Source organism: Camarhynchus parvulus, chromosome 6 (assembly GCF_901933205.1).
Source record: "Camarhynchus parvulus chromosome 6, STF_HiC, whole genome shotgun sequence".
NCBI classification, from domain to species: Eukaryota; Metazoa; Chordata; class Aves; order Passeriformes; family Thraupidae; genus Camarhynchus; species Camarhynchus parvulus.
In genome coordinates, this window is record NC_044576.1 from 11909203 (window position 1) to 11931689 (window position 22487).

Consider the following 22487-nt stretch of genomic DNA (forward strand, 5'->3'; position numbering starts at 1 on the left):
TGACATTAAAGATTGAGCCATTCTATCTCAGGCAGTTAGAGAAAAAAGAAAAGCAATCTTTATGCCTGCCAGCCTAATACAAAAGTCAGAGCCCAAGATTCCTACTTGGCCTCAGCTGCAGGAAAAGTTTATATCCCATGCAAGGAGACCACAGTTACCTGTGCATTGCCCCACTCAGTGCCATGGGGCATTGCCCACTCCTGGCAGTGCCATGCACCTGGGCAGGAAGGACAGGTGAGGGTGGGAAAAGCCAAGTTTGATGGAAACATTCAACATCTGTGCAAATTAATGAGTTCAACTTAATTATCTCCCAACAGAAAGATTAGATAGGGTGCAACTGGTGATATGAAATCATCCTAATGGGTTCCACTGCTTGAATCCACCACTCATCAAGCTGAATTGATTTTTAAACAGTGGAAATTCAAACAACTCCCATGAGAAAGTAACACAATTCCCATCTCAATCAAATACATTGTAATAGTTACATATGAAATGTGATTTTTCAAGAGGGAGAGTAGATTATTTCTCCATCTTCCATTTCTGTAGGAGACCTGTGAATTGATGGTATTATCAGTCAGTGCTGAAATACCAGCACACACTGAGGATGTAAAGGGTACAAGCACACTATGAAGAGTATTCTGCAAATAACTCAAAAGTGCACTTTTAAATAAAGGCTGTGGCTAGGCATTACAAACACTTGTTTTTCAAGCAGGACAGTTAGCATATTATTAAGGTCTTTATAATCCCAATCTTCTAGAAATAAACTTGCAAGTATGCAAATGTCCTAAAGTAATTTAAGATAGCAATTAATTTATATTTAATAGTATGTTCCCAGAGCAAATATTTCACATTCTGCTGCTAATTTTGAATATCCAACTGAGCTACTTCAAGTGTACCAGAATTCAAAATGTATCATAAATCCTTTACACTGTTTTTACTTCAGCATGAACAATTTTTGAGCAAAAATCACTACTGAGTTCAAGGAAGCCCTGATTTTAGAAAAAAAAAGGCTGCATATTTTAATTAAAAGACCCCCTACTGTTGTACAAAACTAATCCACATCTTTTCACATGTATATGAGAAAATTTCTACATAAATACATGAAATATCATACCTCTTTCTTGAAGAAGTTTTTCTGCCATAACCTCTGAAGATAGATTTAACTTCAACTATTTCCACTTAATTTCATCAGAAAAAGATAGTAAAAAAAATGTATCTACAACTGAAAATAACTATCTAGACCTGAGATGCTGCCTGACAAGCCCTATCTCAGACGTGATTAATGTGCTGCCAATTTGCCAAAAGAGGGTCCATTTATCTGCTCAGTGGGCAAGCAAACATTTGTGAGAACAATTGGTATCTATGCAAGCCAGCCTCAGACTGAGTGGTCATCAGGTGTTAAGTAGCAACTGACATTTTAAATGGAATCCAAGGGCTGCCAGCATCAAATGTTCACTGAACCGAGCAACTGGAAGAAAGGTAAAGCAAAGAAAGGTAAAGGGAGGGAAGCAAATGAAACAGCTGGATGTCTTCTCAGTGGTACCTCTGTCTAATCTTATTTTTGCTAATCAATACCAAAACAATAAAGTATTTCCAATATTGGTTTTCTGTAGTAATTCTTCATTAAATTGTACTTGCGTGAAAGGAAATCAAACTTACACAGCTTTAGAGTGAGGCTCTATTCCAGGTGACATCAAAGACTAAAACAGGAGGGGAAAATAAAAAGGAAAATAAGAAAAAAAACCATCCTGTGCAATGTTAAATACCTAACAGGAGATGACAAATCAAATGGGAATTACTGTGGTAAAAACATAATTAAAAACTTGATTGAAGTTAAACAGAATTTACATAACACTACAAATCAACTTTATGCTGAAAGTATTCACTGGGAAAGCAATAAAAAGGCATTTCATTAGTAATCTATATTTAAACAATATGTCCAATAGAATTGTTCTAATGAGAAATGTAGGGTTTTTAATAACAGCAGTTTCCAATGGCTGCCAGGAGACACTGCTATCATGGAGATCTCTGCACATAAACAAACAATCTTGGGCAACACCATGTGTGGATTGTAGCCCTGAGACCCAGCACAGGTTGGTGCTTTACAGCTTCTTGTTATAAATTAACTGCCTTAAAAACACTGGTACACAGCCCTGGGCTACCCATTCATACTGGGCCTCCTGACCTTGGTGAAGGCACAGCCCAATTTTAGCAGAACCAGGACCTCTGCTTTTCTTTACATTTTTCTTCTTAAAAATGTATTACATTTTCAGAACTACACATCTGTTGCTATGACATTTCATTCCCATTCCTTTAGAGACACAAACTATTTGTGATCGTGATGAAGAATCACATTGCAATCATTAACTAAGTCACATAACACTAAATTACTGGTAAAATAGTAATAATGAACATAGTACTGAAAGCACATTAAATAGAAACTACCCAGAGGTATATCATTCACTCCAAATGCTAATGACAAAACACAGACAGAAGAAATGAACTACTAAAATCCCAAGATGGAAACTTCCTACAACCCACGATGGAAAACGGAAATACAGTTCATCCCAGACTTCAGAAGGAAGCCAGAAAGATCCAATTCCCTAAACAATTTCTCACTTCTTCCTTGTATCAGTCAAATGTGTTTTGGTATTTTTCAAGCCACAGATTCTTCACAAATTCTGCTGAAAGTTTAACAGGCTTGTGGCAACAACTCTGCTTGGTCACCTTTTAATCCAGTTGTCTCCTCAGGTCACCCAACCACAATCTTAGACCCACAAAACTAATGGGGTAGTTCACATCAATACTGTTTCCAGATTGTTACTTTTTAAATCTAGTGGCAAAGTCTAAAATTTCAAAAAAATGATTTAGCTGCCTTCAGGTACAGGTAGATACTCCTGACAGCTTCTGACTAGAGTCGGGATTTCGACACTTAGAGGCAGCTTGCTGCCTTTCTCTACTGAAAGCACTTCAGGGAAGTTCAACCAGGCAACAGTAACTCTGGAGGTAAAATAATCAACCAAGAGAAGAAAATTAATCAAAATCTCTGTTAACAAGAATGAAACATAACAGCTTCTCCCTGGCACTTTTTGACCTGACCCAACAATTTTTGGACCTGTCCCGTAAATAAATGTTGTGTGCTCTGACATTATAAAGTAGAATCTAGTAAAACAAAGTAAAACCTACAAAAGCAAGATTTGTTCTGTCTCTTGGCCTAACAAACATCAGAGAGCTGCAGGTGAACAGGGGCACTGGATACTATGAAACTATAATGCTGAAATGGATGCTACCTTCAAATGCACTCCCAAATATTCAGAATAAGACTTGATTCCTTTGTTTGATGTGTTTCCCACCTAAATGAAAGGACTTAAGTGAAATGGCTGTAAGCCAAGTTTTATTTCCCCAAGTGCCCAAACACAAGCCCTAAGAGCAAAAATCAAGGGAGATGCTCTGCAAACTAACCACAAGCCTGTAGAATAAGGAGCTCTTCTGAGACATGGGAATGGACTGCAAGTTTTCTGATTTCTGCTGGACTACTGCGCTCACTGAGAGACTGTCTACACTCACACCCCTAGGTTTGTTTTAGGAATCAATATTTTAATTTTTTATGCCATTAAACAGACAAATAATAAACAATCTAAGTGTTTGAGACATGTTACCAAATTGAGTTTATTTTGGGGTTTTGTCAGTAAAAAATAAAACAAGCAAATGGTGCTTCATCCTGTTTTGACTGCTGAACTGCATTAAAAATATATACATAGAGATTAATTTCCTCACATTTGTTGGAAGTTTCATTGATAATATTTGTTAAACACTTGTGCACCATGCCAGTTTCATTTTTCCTGTCCAACCCCCCTTCCCCAAAATTTCAGAATTATTTCTTTCTCTAAAACATGCATATTTGTTTAAAAAAAAACCAAAAAGCAAAACAAACCAGACCACTCTATCTTGCCTAAGCATATGAATACCAGTGTCATCCCCACAAATGGGTTTTCTTGGAGAAGAAAGGAGATAGCCAGCTTACAAATCTCTCTAAGTAGATGGCAAGTCAGGAAAGATGCACAGTAACATGACAAATCTCACCAGAATCTCTTTCCTGGTGGAGCAGATCCTCCCCACCTTGTTGTGCCAAGGCTGGATTTGTCCAACTGGCAGAGAACGGCAGGAGGAGGCACATTGTCCCCAGGCTCACCCAGGAGCAGTGAGCTCAGGAGAAAGGAATTGCCCCATCAGTTCCGAGAAGAGCATGGACACACTAGAAAGCAGGCTGCACTCAGCTTTTCCTTTTTTAACACAGTGTATTTATACACAAGAGAATGCAGCTCACATGTAGTATCGACCCAGGTTGGGGAGACTGCACTTTCACCACAGAGGAGATAGAGAGAAGGCACATGCTTCTAAAAGCTTTTTCTATGCTAGCCTTATTGTGTACCCTGAGGACAATATGCAGTCTAAAGGGGATGCTGGATTTTGGGGCAGAATGACTCAACTAAAGCTTGCAGTGGGAATGAAAAATATTAAAAATGTTGCAGTAAAAACCACAAGTCCAGCCAAGACTGCAAGTCCATTGTGTTATGCACTGTGCAAACCCATGAACACAAGAAGGTATTTCAAAAGGCTTGTAATTCAATGAATAGAGACAATCCATAGTATTTTTAAGGCCACTTACAAAAATACAAATGCCCAGAAATATACCAAGAAATGGGTTTTTGTAAAGTTGTTGCAAGCTTTATATTTTTATTTAGAAGAAAACTATCTAATCAATTATTCTTATTTGCTTTTTGAAACTGAAAAAAGCTGTAACTCTATGTACATATTTGGGAAAAGGGATATTGGGTAAAACAGAGCCAGTGATGAGCAGGAAACAGGATATTCCAATATGCCGATTACTGATTATAAGTAACTTCCCAAAGCCTCTAACAGCTGTACCACCTCCCTGTCCACAATGAAATTCCATTCTCTGCTCCCTCTTCCGAGGGTGTGCTGTGCTGGCCAGCAGGTAACTGCAGTACAGCCATTGCTCAGGCCCGAGAACAGGATGCTGTGGTGTACAGCAACACTGCCTGCTGGCTCGAGCTTGGAGAGCACCAAGACAGCTGTGTCTGTATCATGGTACATTTTATTTCTAAAGCTCAAATTGTTCACACCAAACCAGCTCAGCTGTATCTGCAAAGACATCATAAAAATCAGAAGCACTGTCTTCCCACACATCAAGTGTTCAAGAGAGCCCTGTTGTAAAGTCTTTGTTTCCAGATTTGACCAACCAACACTAAGCACTTGGTACCTAAATCCTCACCAAGTGGAGTTGATTAAGAAGTGGTAATAATTATAAAATTGCTTTCTGAAGCAAATGAACAAAGGGCAAGATGGGCTAGGTCGTACAACTGCCACCTCCCTTCTGCCCTTAACATCTCCTGGCACATTTGACAACCTGAACTATCTGCAACCCACATTATACAGGAGGAGGCCATGTGGCAAAAGAGACCTGGGCACATTGGGAAATTTATGACTTCTGAGAAGACTCTTAGCATATGCTTTTTTTTGGGTTTTTTAAATCTGTCCTGTCTGAAATGGGGACAAGGACAGCAGCACAACTTCTGTAGGAGGCCCCAGTGTAGCGCAACCTTCTTCATACAGCAATAGCCACTACAGCAAACCCCTAGAGAAAATAGCAGAATAGAGAGGAAGCAATATGAACAAACAGCTCATTCAGCAAATTGGGAAGAACTCAGAACCCAAGTCATTTGCTTTTCCTGAGTCTGAACACTGCTGCTGTTCTCTCACTCAGTTCAGCTCAAAACAGTGAGCATCTCCAGCCATGTGCAAAGTCCTCTCAGCACCCATTTCCACAGGACCTCATAAGAACTGCTCAGGCCTCTGCAGAGCCCAGCCTGAGCAGTGTCAGTGTCCATCTGTCCCTGCTTTACCTTGCCCATGACTCATGCCACTCTTCTCATCCCTGCAGGCAGCTCTTCATGCAGTCCAAGGTCTCTGCAGACAGCAACCTGCAACTAACTCGGCATGTGCAAGGCGACAGTGCAAAGGCAAGCCTTCAAAAAGTGTCGGATGTCCAGACTAAAGGAGCTCCTGAACTACACTGTGAGACAGAGGGACTGCCCTGAGACATGGTGCAGCTCAGCATGGCATCCTGGAACAGAGCAAATGCTTCCTTCTGCCTTGTAATCCAAGAGCTCAGCACTGCGGCTTCAACACAGCAGCCATGGCAGCCACAGAGACAATTTAGGTGAAAAATCAGAACATACATGAGGTGCAAACCAAGGGATTCTGCAATTTTTTCCTAAGAGGAGGAAGAAGACTTTAGTTTTCAGAGACACAGCATTTAGAAATACACTAGTTGTTGGTTTAGAGTCACTTGCTGGACACTGTTGGCAAAACAACCAAGCTGAGGGCAAACTGATCTAGTATAGCAAATTTGTATAAAACATTTTTTATTTAAAAACCCTGAATTACGGCTTAGAAGAAGTAAACAAAACCTAAAAACTGCTCCTACAGAAGACACAATCCTTATGTAAAGACAATCTGTATCATTTGATGCGTTGCATAGGTAAGATTTTTTTTACAAACTGTGGGAAAACTCACTTGCTAGATTTTATACAAGAAAACCAAAAAGTAATCTGCCATCTTTGAAGCTGCTGATGTAGTAGGAAAGAGAAAAAGCAGTATTTTCAGCTGACTGTACACAATGCTTTTGCTGTTTTGCTCCATGGTTCAGCCTTGTAGTCATCTTGTGCCTATTGCCACCTCCAAAAGTACACTCTGACCTGTCATTAGGTTCTTTACTTACTATGAATTAGCTCTGAAATTTTTCTTAACCAATAGTCTTTGTGCATCAATGCACATGAGTGCATACGTATTGTGTGGATTTATTTTACACAACACTTTAAAAGAAAATAGAAATATGTGTTAATGGCAAGATAGAAACCTCTGGTAAATGCTCTCTTCCCACTTTCAGCAAGCTTACTGGAAATAACATGAATTCAGCAGTCCATGGCAAGTGAAAGTATGAGTTAGTACATGTAAGCTAATTCAAAAGGCCTTCTATAAATCTAATAATTATACTTAATTTCATATACAAAGGTCAGCATTAAATTCTCTACAGTTTTGTATTTCAACAGATTAAAACTTCAGCAATAATTTACTGAACGTAAGAAATAATACCACAACATTGATTACCTGCAAACAGCAACACTGCACAGATTTTAGCAGGGTGTATTGGAAGCTATACAGTATTTTAGCTAGTGTGTACACACTTCAGCCATTTTTAGACCATATCATTAAAAAACAAAAAAAAACCCACCCCAAACCTGAATTCTAAACCTAACAATTTCTTTTAGTACTCTAAGTCAAAATAAATGCAATTTAGTTGAAAAGCTGAATAATTTCCAGTTGTGAGAGAAGAGGAAGTAACAACTGTACCTGAAGTTGAAAAGCAGTGACACAGCCAGCTTAGAGCAACACCACAACAGGCAGTTTGCATAAAAACCAAGGCTCAGCCAAAGACTCCTTAAGAGGCATTACTAAACAGTTGTATCTCAACAGTGCACTGCCATGATCTAGTAAGATGTCCTCAAGTTTCAGTATGGCTGTGACAGAAGAAGGGGATATTTATCCCATAATTATCCTGGCTTCCTCACCTCTAATCTGCAGGCCAGGCTGATAAACCAGAACTGACAGAAATGCCACACAAGATGAAGCAGAGTGGGGGACTACTACAGAGTAGACCCAAAAGGGTTGGCTAAGCCTATGAAAAAGGGAAGAATATGTTGGCATCCTTGCTTATACTCAAAAAAAAGCCTGTACTACTACAAGGTAGGGGAATACTGAGAGATGCAAGCATGTAAGTTTACTTTAAGGCACAAATGGGAAAAACCTATTGCTTCTGATTCTCCTGTTCAAGCATTTCAAGCTTTGACCCTCTGAGCTCACAAAGTCACACCCAGATCCATTCATTTCAGTATTTTTACTGACAGGCTGAAAAAAACCCCATCACTTCCCTCCTAGTGGGCCTAGCACTTAAATATTTAAAATACTTGAAAAATGCATTCAAAATCCACAAAATCAGGCAACATTGATCCTAACATTCTAGAAGTGTAAGAGAAAAGTCTGGTATACAAATAGCAGCCCAAGCCAGGACAGCATTCCACTGGCACAATGCTGCCACACCTCTGCCTTAGGAAGCTGTCATGGAACTGAATTTTAAGAAAACCATGATACAACAAGCAACTGCTACCAGTGGTTTCACTTTCATGCAGGACAATAATAACTACACCCAATAATCCTGATTTCATGATCTCAGGTGCACAACAGCTAGACAGAAGGAAGTACCAGCCCCAGCAGAAGATGCATGTGTGCAATAGAGGGCACACAACACATGTGTGGGGCTGGGGGCGAGTGGGTGTGGGAGGGTGGGATGGCAGGGGGCACTCGGGAATGGCAAGAACTTGGCTCTCCTCAGGCAGATGGGTTTACCACACTGAGCTAGGTCTGGACAGTGTAGCTGCAATTTCTAAATGCTGAGGCAGGCCAAGGCAAGTGGCATCCCCTCCAGCTGCCAAATTCCAGGCAATTAGAGCCACTGGCGCCCTCGGCTCCCTGGTGGGTGCCCGGGCAGAGGCACAGCAGCAGGGAAGAGCCTGTAACTAGGGCAGGGATAGGAGGAGTGCTGCTTTATGGCAGCATGCTAAATCAATTGCATTTTTTATTTCCACTGCTCAACATTATTATGCTCTCTGCATGGCTTTTATGAATGTTTGCCCTACCATAATCTATTTGCCAGAAATCAATAGTCTCTTATCCTTGCAAACTAGTAACCAATGTCACCATCTTTCCAGCTTGCAGATCAACTAACATTGTCCACTGCATTCAGAACAGGAAACCTGGTTTCTTAATTGTTACATTTCATACAAATCTTCAGCTAGGAAAGCGGAGAAATACACCTACTGCAAGGCAGCTTTTAAATCAAAGCCTGTGTCTTAAACTACGCTTTTCCATTGAGCAAGTACAGAGGTACCATTACAGCCCATCATTAAAGAAACAGTTCCTACCAGGGGGTATCAGCATTTTGAATTGCCACATCAGGATGTGCTGGGGATGGTTTACGCTCAAGAGAATTAGAAGGAATGGAAAGATGCTCTTACACAATTCATAGGACAGTAGCAAAAATTGCTATTCTAAATGTAAGTAATATAGAAAGAATCAAATGTGAAAGGTGTTGCACGTTTATCTAACAGTTTTAAATACAACAAACTTTTAACTCTCATGAGAAAAAATAAAAGCAGAAAGATGTAATTAAATGCCATACATGGAATTAAAACATTTAAAAAAAGATTCATTATACTCTACATATCTCATTGCTATCTCCACAAATTCCTTTCTTCCTCTATCAGCCCTCTGCTGAGTAACCAGATTCCAGTCTCCAACCTTTGCTCCAAAGTTCAGGGCAAGTTTCCTAGAATTTCTTCTTCTGAATTGTTGTTTGCTTTTCCTTGTAATTCTTTTCTTCTTTCCTACAGAACCTGCCAAAGCAGGAATAATGTTGTAAGGTAACATATATATATATATATGCCCCTAGCCTCCATATTCTTCTTAATTTTGCTTTTGCTTGGTTTAAAACTTTTCTCTACTGTAAAGGGGATAATAGCTGTCTTTACACCTTCTCTTACTTATCTCCATTTATTGTTTATCCTCCTATTATGCATCTCCCAGCAGGCAGCATCTGTGAAACAGCTCTTCTGACCCCCTCCTGACTCATCTGCAGCTGTGGGGGTTGTATGGAGGAGCTCCACTGGGGCTGGCTTTCAGAGCTTCTGACTGCTCCCTCTGACCCTTATTGAAATAAAAAGTTATTGTCCAGGTGATGGTGCCTCAGGGTCTTCCAGAAAATCATTAGGAAGAAGGGCTTGCTCATCACCCAGAATAGAGGATATCTTCTTTGAAAAATGGCAGCCTTTACTGGGACATGCAAGACTGCAGGAGGTTCTCTGCTCTGTGAGCAAGTAAATCCTTTTTTCTTCCCATTGACACGGACTATATTTTAGCAGAAGTCCCTATGACTGGGTGCTAAATAACCCTAGAACTTAAAATAGCCAAGAAGTCCACAAGTAGTGCAGGTAGGAGCTTCTTTCCTGTCTGCAGCACTGAAGAAACAAACCAAGAGTGGGTTTTATTTACAACTTCTGTAGGTAGTGCAGCTACTGGACCTGTATCAGAAATGAGCTCCAGCTCCTGCATGCACAGCTGTGTGTGCCCTCAGCTGCCTCACTGAAGAACATCTGCCACAAGCCCAGCACAGAGGTGACTGTACCCACCAAGCACTGCCATGCTCACTGCCCATTGTCCACCCCCTCCTGAGGGCATCACCCAGCTAGAGCAGAAAGGATCACCTCATGCTCTTGCCCAGTTCTGCAGCAGGTTAGAAGTCCATCTTTTTACAGGAATGCCTTTTCCTGTGACCATCTCTGAGCACAAAGTGTGAAATGCAACCTTGCTAGTGCCCCTGGCAGACATAGGAGAGGAAGCACCTGCTTGCTGCTCCTGTGAGCAGCCCCCTTGCTGTGTCCTCAGGGAACTCTCTGCTGCTGTCTAATACCCTTCTGCAAATGGGCAAGTGCCAATTTCCACTCTGTCAGGCCTAGTAAATTTTATGTTTGTAATTCCTGGTTGGTGAAAAGAAAATAACAGTCTTGTCCATGAAAAGCCAAGGATTGGTGATACAAAACAGAGAACTGGGAAGCTGCTTTGAGCAGCTCTGGATCCATCAGGCTGGGCTCAGATTATACCCCTGCAAAGCCATAAAACTGCTTCTGTGGGGGAGAGCCATCATTCAAACGACAGCCTGAGATAAACCACAATCTGATGACTGTCACAATCCCTTTGACACCAACACTTACCATCTCCTAGTGTTTACAGACTAATCAGTTTAGCCTTCCCAACTGGCTGCATACAAGGCAGCTGCTCATCATGACTTGCATTTTCTTAAAGCTTCACCGAGCAGACACCCAGGGCTCTGTTATTTCCTCCACTCCTCAGTCTCAGACTACCCAAAACAAGAAAGAAAAATACATTAATCTGTACAATTCCTGTGTAATTCTCATTTCCAGGGAATGCTTGGGATTTCACTAGCTATTGATTAAAGAACAGCCTTTCATATAAACCCAAAAATTAACAGCAACTACAGTAACAGTTAATTTAAAATAAATAATTACAGAAATAACTTTAAAAATACTTATATTACCAAATTTTAGAAAGGTTTTCTCAGACACTGAAGTTCATATACTTGTAATATATACAGACATCTTGCTTAATATCTAACTTTTTTTTAATAAATAAATTATATAAATAGGCCCCTTTGATTGCTCAGAGCATCCATCATTAAGTACTGGGGCATAGCTTTAGGCATAATTGTACTACTGAATTCATCAGCTGCCTAATCATCATTCATTTTGCATCTATTTCTGCTAATTAAAAAAACTCCTAACAACTTTTACATAAATATTGTATTTGTTCTCCACAAAGACACAAGCCTAATTTACCAGTGATTAACTGATTATCTAATTTTATAGCTGTCACTCTGTAAAGACCAGGACCCAGAGCCACCAGAAAAGACCAAGCAAAGTCTGTCACCCCTTACCTGCTGTCCCTCACACTTGTCTGAGACAGGCAGCAAGGGTGGCAGCCTTGGCACAGGCTGTGCACACAGGCTCTGCTGATCCTGCTGGCTGCAAAGGTCCTCAGTCCTTTACAACCTTCCCTGAGTTTCTGGGAGTGCTCAGACAGGGACTAAATGACCCAGTGGGGGACCAGAGACCTGGTGGCCATAAAAAATCTGTCAGGGGCACTACAGAGCACACGAGTTCAGGGTGGTTATACAGCCCTGCAAGACCCTCGGCAGCCAGTTGGAAATTAACTTCAGTGTGTTCCCTCTGCCCTCACCCTCCTGCCTGAAGCTCAATATAATGCAGACCGCAGCAGCATCCCCTCTGCTTAGACCCCTGCTAACACCAAAATCTTTCACTTTCAAAGAACAGCTGTCAGCATTTAAAGATCTGCCTGGCCAGCACTCGGAAGCAGAGGAAGAACAGCCTCAGGTACCACCTGATCCCTCCAGGTGCACGTGCCCTGCTGAGAGCAGAACCCAACAAAACCACATCCCCACCGGCTACTGAGACCTCCAGGGTGAACTGCAGCGCTCAAGAGGTGATGCAGAACAGCCCTTCAAAGAGCAGCTTTTTGTTTTCCTCATAACCCAATTATGTTTAATTGGGAAATCCAATAACTTGAGAAATGCATCTTTAGCCTGTGCAATTTTCATGAATTTTCACCAATTTCCATGCATACCTGTTGCCAACCTTGTCCTGGTTCCAGAGGTACATACAGTACAAGCAGCTGTTAAAACAAGAATGAACAAGGGTAACAGCACCAACATTAATCTTGTAGGCAATCTGGTGCTGTTCCTCTCCCCATAAATTTTCTATCAGAGTATTAGTTAGAGACATTACCACTCCCAAACCCTCCACTCCCTGCAGGTGACCGCAGGATAGGCAAATTATTTCCACAGGCAGGGACAGGCATTTAAGACTATTATGGCACCTTGGATTTTGTAGCTACATATTTCAAAAGCAAAAGAGGAAAAGCCAGCAGAGTCATACTCACTTTTGATAACAAGTGAGGAATGACTTTTAAATATTCCTTTTTTGACCAAAGTTTGTAACACTCTCAAATAGGAGAGGAGGTAAGAAGGAGAATTTATTTCAGCTACCGAGCTACATGGTCATCTGCTTTTTTCATAAACTGGACAAAAGAGAGAATTGGGTATTTCCTGAGGTGCTTCTCTTGCTATTGCTGAAAGCAATTCCCATCCCAGGGAAGGCATGTACAGCCTGTTCCCAGCAAGTGACCAGGATCTGGACCCAGCACACACACACCATTCCCAAAGCATGGCTCTCACCACTTGCATTTGCTGCAGGACAGAGGACCAAACCCAACTATGGTCAAACAGTAACCCTGCTGTTTGCCCTGACCAGTACTGACTCACAACACGCAATCCTGTACTACTTTTGAAGGCATAACAGTCTGTCCCAATCAAAATTTTCATTGTGATGCACTAAATTATGCGCTTCAACACATAACAGAGACAAAACAAATCAGTTACCTTGGCAGACTTCTTCCTAAGTGAATAACCAAGGTGAAGGGATGGTGTTATTTGAGGAGTGGAAAAATTATTTATTATGAAGAGAGAATCCCATGAAGAACAGCATGCATTACACAACTCTAACTTGATGCACCAGAAAAGGTGCAACTCAGCGTAACTCTCTGAGGAGGATCTGCCAAACAGTGCATAAAGCTGAGTGTAAGCATGAATGCATCCTAGTGGACTATGGAGAGAACACTATTTAAAGCAGCAATTAACTGCTCCATAGTTAATACAGTTGCTGGAAACAGTTTCACACTGACAAGGACTAAAATCAACTGACACCCCTTTTATATATGAATACTGAGAGTACTGAAAAGCACTAATTCTGATCTTGATTAAAAAATGGAAAAAAGCAGCATGCTATTCATAAAAACCAACTTCTTTACCTCCACTTGACACAGAAAGCACTTAGATGCAAATTTAAATATGCAATATTAACTGAAATGATTGGCATCTACCATTTAACACCACACTGAATGCGATCAGAAAGACAAAACACTGATGTAGTAAGTACAGGTTTTCATCAATATTTACAGAAAAGACATGCCACAAACACTTCAGACAATATGTATTTACAAAATACAATACATGGAGCTGACTGTCTAGCCCAACTAAGGATAGATTATAATCTTACTTTAAAACTTTAGTAACAGATATTACCTTAGGTATCAACTAGAGGATATAGTAACAGTCTTGGTAAGTTTATGGCTGAAGAAATAATGATTGAATTCTCATCAAATACGAGCAGATCGCTTATAGATTTCAAATTAGATTTTCTCCACACAATTTCTTGTACAAAAATCCAGTGCATTTTTGAAACTCTAATCTAGGGACATAAAACAATAACTGACACAACTTTATACAATACAGCCGTGCACTGCATTTTAAAGGTACTGATATATCTGATGAGTAAGATATATACATTTTTGCTCAAGTGGCTCATGCTGATTTGTGGATTGCAGAGCTGTGTACAAGTGCTAGGCTGAAGCAGAGGAAGAACGGTTTTGGTACGAGGATCAATGCAACTGAAATGTTCAGGGTTCAATGACGTTTTTCTAAATTTTAAAGCTAAGTCAATGAAAGGTCTGGATGCAGGAAATGGGGACGTCAGGATCTAGCTCTGCCATATATTATTACACAAATTATAGTCCACTTCTGCACCTGCAGCATTTATCCACAATAAAGGATATTCTTGGATATTCTTCCCAACTTATTTTGATGGTAAATACTCCAGGCAAAAGCAGCCTGTTCCTGAGTACTACTATAGCTGTTAAAAAGATAAAGAAATCTTGAAGCTGCTGGAATATAAACCACAGTGGCAAACCTAGGATTATTTACATCAAAAATGCCAGAGGTACTGACTAAAATGTGTATTTCTAACTGGAAGCAATTTTAAAAAAAGTAAATATATAAAGTAAATATATTTTACTTAATGTAATATAGTTCATCTATAAATTAAACACAAATTCAGACCTGAATTTCAAATCACAGGATTAATCATGGTGTTAATGACCTGAACCAGAATAATACAAATTTTAATACAAACTACTACATTTCTGCTGTTCCTCTTTGTCACAAATGTTGTATTAACGGCTACTTAAAAAAATTCAAATCTGTCAGCAAAAAGATACATGCTTAGTTATGATGTTAGAATTATATTTTAGAATTATGTGTGATATCTGAATATACACACAGGTGATCAGAAGAAATAATATTCATTAACATTTTATTATAATATTCCTCAATGGAAGTAATTTCTATTTAATACCATTGTACAATTACAAATTGCACAACAGTGTTGTCAGATATAACAATAGACTGGAAAGAACAATTTAAACTTCAAGAATTTTTGCAACAGCATTTCATGTCATAGCATATTTCTTAATATCTTCATTTTATTACTATTACGATGTTAAAACTATGGGATTCCCCAAAAGGCATGTCAAATCTGAAAACTGTCAAAGAAATAAATCACAGACTGAATTTAGATAAAGTGTTCTTCTCTTTGCTATAGCAAAGTGAAGTACATACACAACTGGAATATCTGCTTCTTCTCATTTACTAAGCAGTCTTTTGCACCTCTCCTGTCAACTCCTCAGAGGCACTGCCTGGATCTTCTTTTGGATGTTACATTTGCTAGTGAAATCACTGATGGACTGAAGCCAGTGGCAAAATTCCTACAGCAACTTAATGGGACCAGAAATTTGATTCTGAACATTCATTATCTCCTCTCTTAACTTTTCAAGTGGCAAAGTCATTCCCAAGTATGAATTTCTTTTCAGAAGTAGTTGACATCCTCCCACCCCAGCAGCAATAGAGCTTAACACATGCAATCACATATGGTGCTCAAACATCCCTGCCATCTGAAATCCAACAATTAATAGTTACCAAGGAATTGGAAGGGGTTTTGACAAGGCAAAATTGCTGAAATGCATTATCGACTTAGATTTTTATAATCCTTTGAAATGCATGCTTGAATTGCGAAAGAGAGTCATCACAAATGCACACATTTTTTAGGTCTCCAAAAGTTGTACCTCGTGGTATATTCCAAATCCTTTACATTTAGCAGGAGAAAGCAATCAAAGAGATGCAAGAATAACAAGGATTAACATGTTTGCTCTTTCTTTAAAGGGACTGGTCCCTTCAAGGGTTTTGTACAGCAATTAGTTCCAGCCTACAAGAATCCAAGACATGTATACCACATTTTCACATTCTCTTTGCCAAACCAGACACTGTACTCTGAGCCCTTCATTTCTAAATAGAGTTCACTTCTAAATATATCCTGTCATGCATGCAGATGAAGGGCACACACCTGTAGTCTTTTACCACTGGCTAGCTCCACTCCTGTGCCAGAGAAAGGGAAGGGTAGCTGCTGGTCTAGGACCTGGCTGCACATAAACTCTTCTATGATGGGGGCTCATTCCCAAATACAGCAGTGAAGAGCACAGACTTGTAGCAGATGGACAGAAAAGGTCCCTGCATGGGGCAGCTTTTCATTCTGCCTGCTGGCCGCAGCATGCGGCCACTCAGTGCTCCTTCCAAGCCGCCAACACAAAGCCACACAAGGCAGGAACACCATCCCCCCCCAGATCCCTGCATCCATCCTTTCTTACAGACAGCACCAGCACATTGCTGGGGAGTCCTGTGGCAGCTGTGAACAGGCAGGGAGGTTTCCTTCACAGGGTGAGGAGGTGTTATATCGGACTGTGCGTGACTTGGCTTCTCCCTTGAACTGCGCCAGGGGGAAACTGAAAGAGCCTTCCAAAATGTTTGGACTGGGTAATCCTGCTCCTGGAGGTCTCACCATGCCTCAGGCAGATGGCAAAACCAGTTTCCAGCCTGCAGGTGCAAAAGAATCAAGCCAGAACTCTTCAGACACTCAGCAGACATCTAACATCCTGAGTGGCCACTGCCCTGACTGTGTGTGCCAATAAGCTTGTGCATGACACCCCCGGGGCTCACACTGCCATCCCTCAGCTACTTGGACATGCTGCTGCCCCAGTTAACACAAGGCATCACCCAGGGATCAGCACTCACCCCCTACTCTTCTGTGGGAACAAAAAATGCAAGTAATGAGCCAGACATGCAAAGTGAAATTACCCGAACTCCACTAGCAGCTTACAGTAACTTGCCTGCCTCTGGAAGAAATCTGGGAGATTTTAAAGGACTCCTGCCTCATGCAGGCTGTGGGGAAGGTGATATGCAAAAAGAAGTGTGCTGTGCAAAGTAAGTTCCTCCATGTCCTCATCTGTGTTTCACTCTCATGCAGTCTTCACTTTGTGCTATGGCCAACCATCCCTCTGAAGACCATAACACACATATGGGGAAATATGGAGAACACATACTGTGAAGCTCCTGTTCTTAACACTGCATGTAAAATGAAGCTGAAAGAGTGAGGTTTTTGCTAATGAGACAATCGAATGGCTCACTGCTGTCCTAAAAGCTGGTTCCACTCCTGGCCACGCTCTTCTGCTGCCAACCTTGTGTTGGCTCTGTCATTCGACAGACTACAGAAACCTATTCCCTTCAGCTCAGCAAAGACCCAGAAGGGTGGATGTCTTTGGGCAGTTTAGTGAGCCGATCCAGCTAAATCAGGAAGACTTAATGGTGGGCAGCTACATACTTGCCTAACTAGGAGAGCTGACCTACTCAAGGGGATGCAGTGCAAACACAGGAGCAGGAGATCCATCTTCCCCTTAGCTGGTGGCTTCAGTTATCTTACAGAACTTCACTGAAAAATGCTAGATCACAACCATCCCAGAACTCTTTCCTTTAACCTGACCTGAGATACTTGCACTACTGAAAATATAAATAAGAATTACAATTACATAGGTTTGCTCTCTTATCATGCTACAGCTCTCCTCAAAGCATAGACCTTTATTAGAACGTCAGCTAATGTGTTTATATATTTCCTTGCACAAGAGTACCCTATCTTTAGTCACAAAAGACTGACAGTAAAGCAGACAGCACTTTTCCCAGCATTAATATATTATTCTACAGTTATGTTAACCTCTCAACTCTCTCTTCTAGACCAATACACTTAGAATAGCCAAAGCCTTTTTGTACCTAGTATTTCTTGACCTAGAGTTCTTAAACTCTGTCACGTTCTGCCCATTTCCTCTGCTGAAATGGCTGACATCCCAGCTTTTATCTTCTTTGATGCTTTCTTTTTCCAAATAACAACCTAACCAAACTGCACAGAAACTTGCTTTTTACATATCTTACAGATTACCGCACAGGCTTAAGTACACAGACTGAAAAGAGGGACTGAAAAAAAACATCCTACAACATCTTCATGTTAAGTCTTACAAGATTCTGATTTCTCTGGGTACACTTGAGCTCCTACTCATGGGAACACCATGTGGACAGCAAAGGCAGGACAAAAAAATTACCAAAAATCAGACCAAAAAAACCCCCCACCTTTTCTGTAAACTTTGCTATGTTTTTATGTTCTTGCATTTGAACGTTCTGATAAACAAAATCAGAAAAATACTTTCCTTCTTTTTCTTCTAATTCTTCGCATTTAATTTCAGTAGAAAAAAATTCTTTCAAAATCCAGCATTTGGAATAATAAAAAGTGGCATTCTAACAGGCAATCCAATAATTTTAAAAATTCTGTGGTATTTCAACAACTGTTTAGTTGAGAACAATGTAAACAGTTTACTGTTAATCCTCCTATGTTACCACAATTGCAGCTTCTCCTTGTACAACAGACAATATTACATGTGTTGTTGCCAGTGACAGATTGCCTGCACCTTTCCAGTAAGGGTACACCAGGCTTCAAAGATATAGTCAAGCTCAGAAAATCTAGTGCATAAAAACCCACAAGCAGATAAAAGTCTGAAATATATAGATAATTGATAGTAGATAAAGCAAAGGCCAAAAGCAGCCCAGGCTGCTGCCAGAAGGCACAGGGCTGCCCCACGACTGCTGCTGCAGCTCTCCACATTGGCTGAACAGGAATAGTAGTAGCAAGGGGAATGGCAGGCGAGGTGGGAAGTTTTCCAGAACGAGATTTACAGCCCTGCTATTTAAATATACCTTGCATAATAGCACATGAAAAGGGGTCAGTACTAGGACAATACTCTGCAAGACTCAGTTTATAAAAATAAAGCAGACAGCTTGAACATGAAGTACAATTTACACACCGCTATGGAGAGAATTCTTACTTTTTCAGCACCATGTCACCTTTTTTGTCTTTTTGTAAAACCTTTAGTTCATTTCCACCCTTCTGCCCCTGAAAAGAGTTATAAAAATCTGTAGCTAGGGAGAAAGGAGATTAAAAAATTAAAAGAAAAAATCAGAAAAAAGGAAAAAAGAGAAGGCAATGTGATGCACCAATCATTCTGAGTGTGTGTAGAGAAAGTGAGTGGTGGGATGAGGCTGTGAGCAGGAGAGCAGACAGCCCTGGCTGATGGGGCACCACTGACAAGAGGCAAGATTATTCCCTCCATCACTCAGGGATGTGAGTGCTGCTCTCTGTCCTCTCAAGAGGTCACCATCTCTCACAGGCTACCACACCAAATTCCCAGGCTTCTCCTAGGCCAGGCTTAATGGAAAAGGTTTATAGAACCCAGAAAGGAAGGCGGGAACAACCACAGCTACTCCCACCAATCATAAAATTAGTGTCTCCTGAGTCTCTCCCAGCTGTACTCATCAACTCTGGGGTTCGGTTTTTTCCACAGGGCTGTGAAAAATCAATGAGATTTGTGCTGCAAACTGATCATTATGACAGGGAAAGCTCTGCAATGAAATTGATTTGTGTAACTCTAACACCACTAAAACTCCCCCACAACTTTAGGGGGGCACACACTCAAGAACTAAGACAAAAAGGTGTGAGGGCTAAAGCACATTTCTAAGCTGAGTCTTCCTTATTAAAGAAAATTAGCTTTGAAACAGTTCAAATGAAAGAAAAATAGCAGAGATGTGGAGTGAGAAATAGTTCAGTAAATTAATGAAACCAGACTCATACATTTTATAAATTACATGCAGCAGCAAAGATTAAAGATTCTGATTTGTCCCCTGTGTTTTGTCCTCATTTCACCTCCTCACAAGTGTAGCACTTGACTATCTGTATTTCCATAAAATCTCAAACACTAAATATGGAAAGTCTAACATGAATACGGAAAAGAGAAAGCCATAATGAGAAACAAAAAAAGCTGGCTGTCATTTTCACCCACAACTAATAGTTAAGTAGCTTGCACCAAAATAAGTCCACCCTGAATCAAGCACCTTGGTCAGTTCAGCAGGTGCACCACACAATAGACGAAGCACTGAAGCAGGAATTGAGAGCTGTTTTCTGTCTTTAACACTTCACTTTTCAACATGATTTGTGACAAACTAAGTCTCTTGTGGAAGGAAAAACAGGGACTCACAACTGCAGACTCAAATGTTGAAGTTTTGAGGCACAGACTGCCTGTTGCTTTGAATGACCAAGATGAGGGTCCACTTGCCAGTGAAGATTAGTCCCTGCTGTAATACAAATGGTAATGAAAGAACTACAAGAGGGTCTCATCATTTAAAGCACTTGGAGCTGCAGCCTGTTCTTCCTACAGAAAGTGCTCAGCTCTCTGGGGGAAATGGCACATATGCACCAGAACCAGTATCTGCAGTGACATCAAACAGCAGACTCCAAGTAAGACCGCGCACACGTTCCAGCATTTGGAAGCAGGACAGTACACACTCACATCACAGTGCTGCACCTGATGAACAGACACAGTGTGCATCTGAATGGCATCTACCTGACTCACAGGAACAACCAAGTACAAGTCCAGACACATGTGTGATTACAGGTACAAAAACCCTCACAACATCACACAAGAATCACACATCCATTTTACTCTTCCACAGGCTGTATTACTAAATTGCTGCAAATCCTAACCCAAATCAGTAGAAACTTAAGTACATAATAAGATACTGTATAGCAAATAATGACAATTATCAGTTACTCAATAAAATCTTTTTCAAAGACCAAAACATACAAACCCCATCCAGTTTTATTAGATTAAACAACCTTATCAGACAAGGTTTGTCTCCACTACCATTAATTAAGGAAGTTTGGAACATATTTCAGGAACAAAGTGACTAATCCCACCATAATGGTTTGCTTTGCTTTCAATCTGCTTAGCTGCCCTCCATTCTGGGTCAATTTGTACTTATTCCTAGAGAAGAAGCACAAAATACAACCAGAAGAGTAGATATCCCATGGCACAAATGTCTTCACCATAATTCTTTTCCTCCTATTACCACGCTAGTGGAGCTCAAAGATGGTGCCCACCACTCCTCAAACATCAGGTACCTATTGTGCAAATGTCATCAAGCAAAGGAGAGAGTTCAATTTCCCCAAGAGACACTTCCACGAGAGAAAATGATAGACTTCATAACAAGTTTGCAATGCAAATAAGCAAGTTAAAAGCCTTAATGGTATGACTCAACACCATTTTAAGTGGGCAGAAGTGTTCTGTTACGTCCCATTGCTAATTTCTTCTTAAACATTAATTATACTCTAGTGAGAGGAATTATGTATTTGCAAGCAGGTGTCGGTGGCCTGTTGAAACAATCATGCTGTGGTACATTTCTTCATAGCAACAGAGGAACTTCTGTTCTCTGAAGACCATATTAATTGGTAAAAGCATAAAATATATAAACATATCTATAAATGCACAAAATGTATCATACAGAATTTTTGGTCACAATATTCAGGAACAATAGAAGCTACAGACATGCAATATAGTATTTAATTTCTGTGTTACACATTACATTTCTTTCAGAAGTGACTGGATTAGTGGACCCCTGTGAAAGAAGACAATTCATTCCCATGAAGAACTTTTAAGCATACTTAGGAAGGTTTAAATACTGTGTTTGGAGCAGGTAGAAGCTATAGCAAGTGGTTTGGTGCCTACAGCTCAAGAACAGACTGTAATGAGGAACAGAGTGCAAACAAAACTGAGCCTCAGAGAAAACGGAAGGAGTTTCTCAGGGACAGAAAAGACTACAGAGTTTTAGGCAACTCAGAAATCCACTGAGCTGGATAAAATCTGCTCTCAGTTTAAGACCCACCTGCAGAAACAGAGCAGAAAAGAGCAAGTTGCTCATAAACTCTTATTTTCACTTTTTTAATTCAGCATGCTTTGTATTTCTTTTTTCTATTTAAAAAGGCAATTACTCCAGTATTTATAAAAATAAACTCTTGCTTTCAGAAATTAAAAGCTTTTATGGTTTTTTTGAGTAGTTCACCATAGGAATAGGTGTAGGCACATCCAGCTCTGAGCTCCAGGTAATTCAGTGTCCTCTTGATTCCCTACCAGAAAGATAATACCTAGCAATCTAGCTTGGTCCTAGAACCAAATGCCAAATGCACAGCAGCTGGGATTCTTTTGCATAAGGTACTAGCCACACAGGCATGTAACAAGCCCAAAATATTACCTCAAATGCTTGAAATCATGACCTTGTCTTTATTTCAGAAGTCAAACTATTGTCAGACTGGATTTTGCAGCATAAAGGAAAGGGGAAACCCTGAGCAGGACCTCTAGACTAGAATCTTTGTGATTTCACAGTCAAAACCAACAGTTCAGTAGGACCAGATTAAAAAGGCTGAGGACAAAGACACCAAATCTTACTTGCTGTTCAACAAACCATTCTTAAAACATATGAACAAAGAGTAAGCTGCCCAAGTTCATACATGGTACCCCTTTAGGAAGTGTGTTTATCCATGCTGTAAGAGCTGAAGTAGTAATACCAAATGCTGGCAAGAGCCAAGTTCTTCTCCTGTAGA

The 22487-nt window shown here is 40.4% G+C and overlaps 1 protein-coding gene across 6 annotated transcripts in view; it reads right to left on the reverse strand.

Annotated features, from left to right (window-relative positions):
- The window catches only part of ZMIZ1 (zinc finger MIZ-type containing 1), a 338520-nt gene that overhangs the window by 247758 nt on the left and 68275 nt on the right, over positions 1-22487 (reverse strand). The window contains exon 1 of one of the 6 annotated variants that reach the window (XM_030951381.1): positions 9442-11334. The exons of 4 other annotated variants lie outside the window; for them this stretch is intronic. The gene's annotated coding sequence lies outside the window, so the exon portion shown is untranslated. Of the gene's footprint in view, positions 1-9441; positions 11335-22487 lie in introns of those variants that run through there. One more of the 6 variants, XM_030951389.1, reaches the window with a different exon arrangement.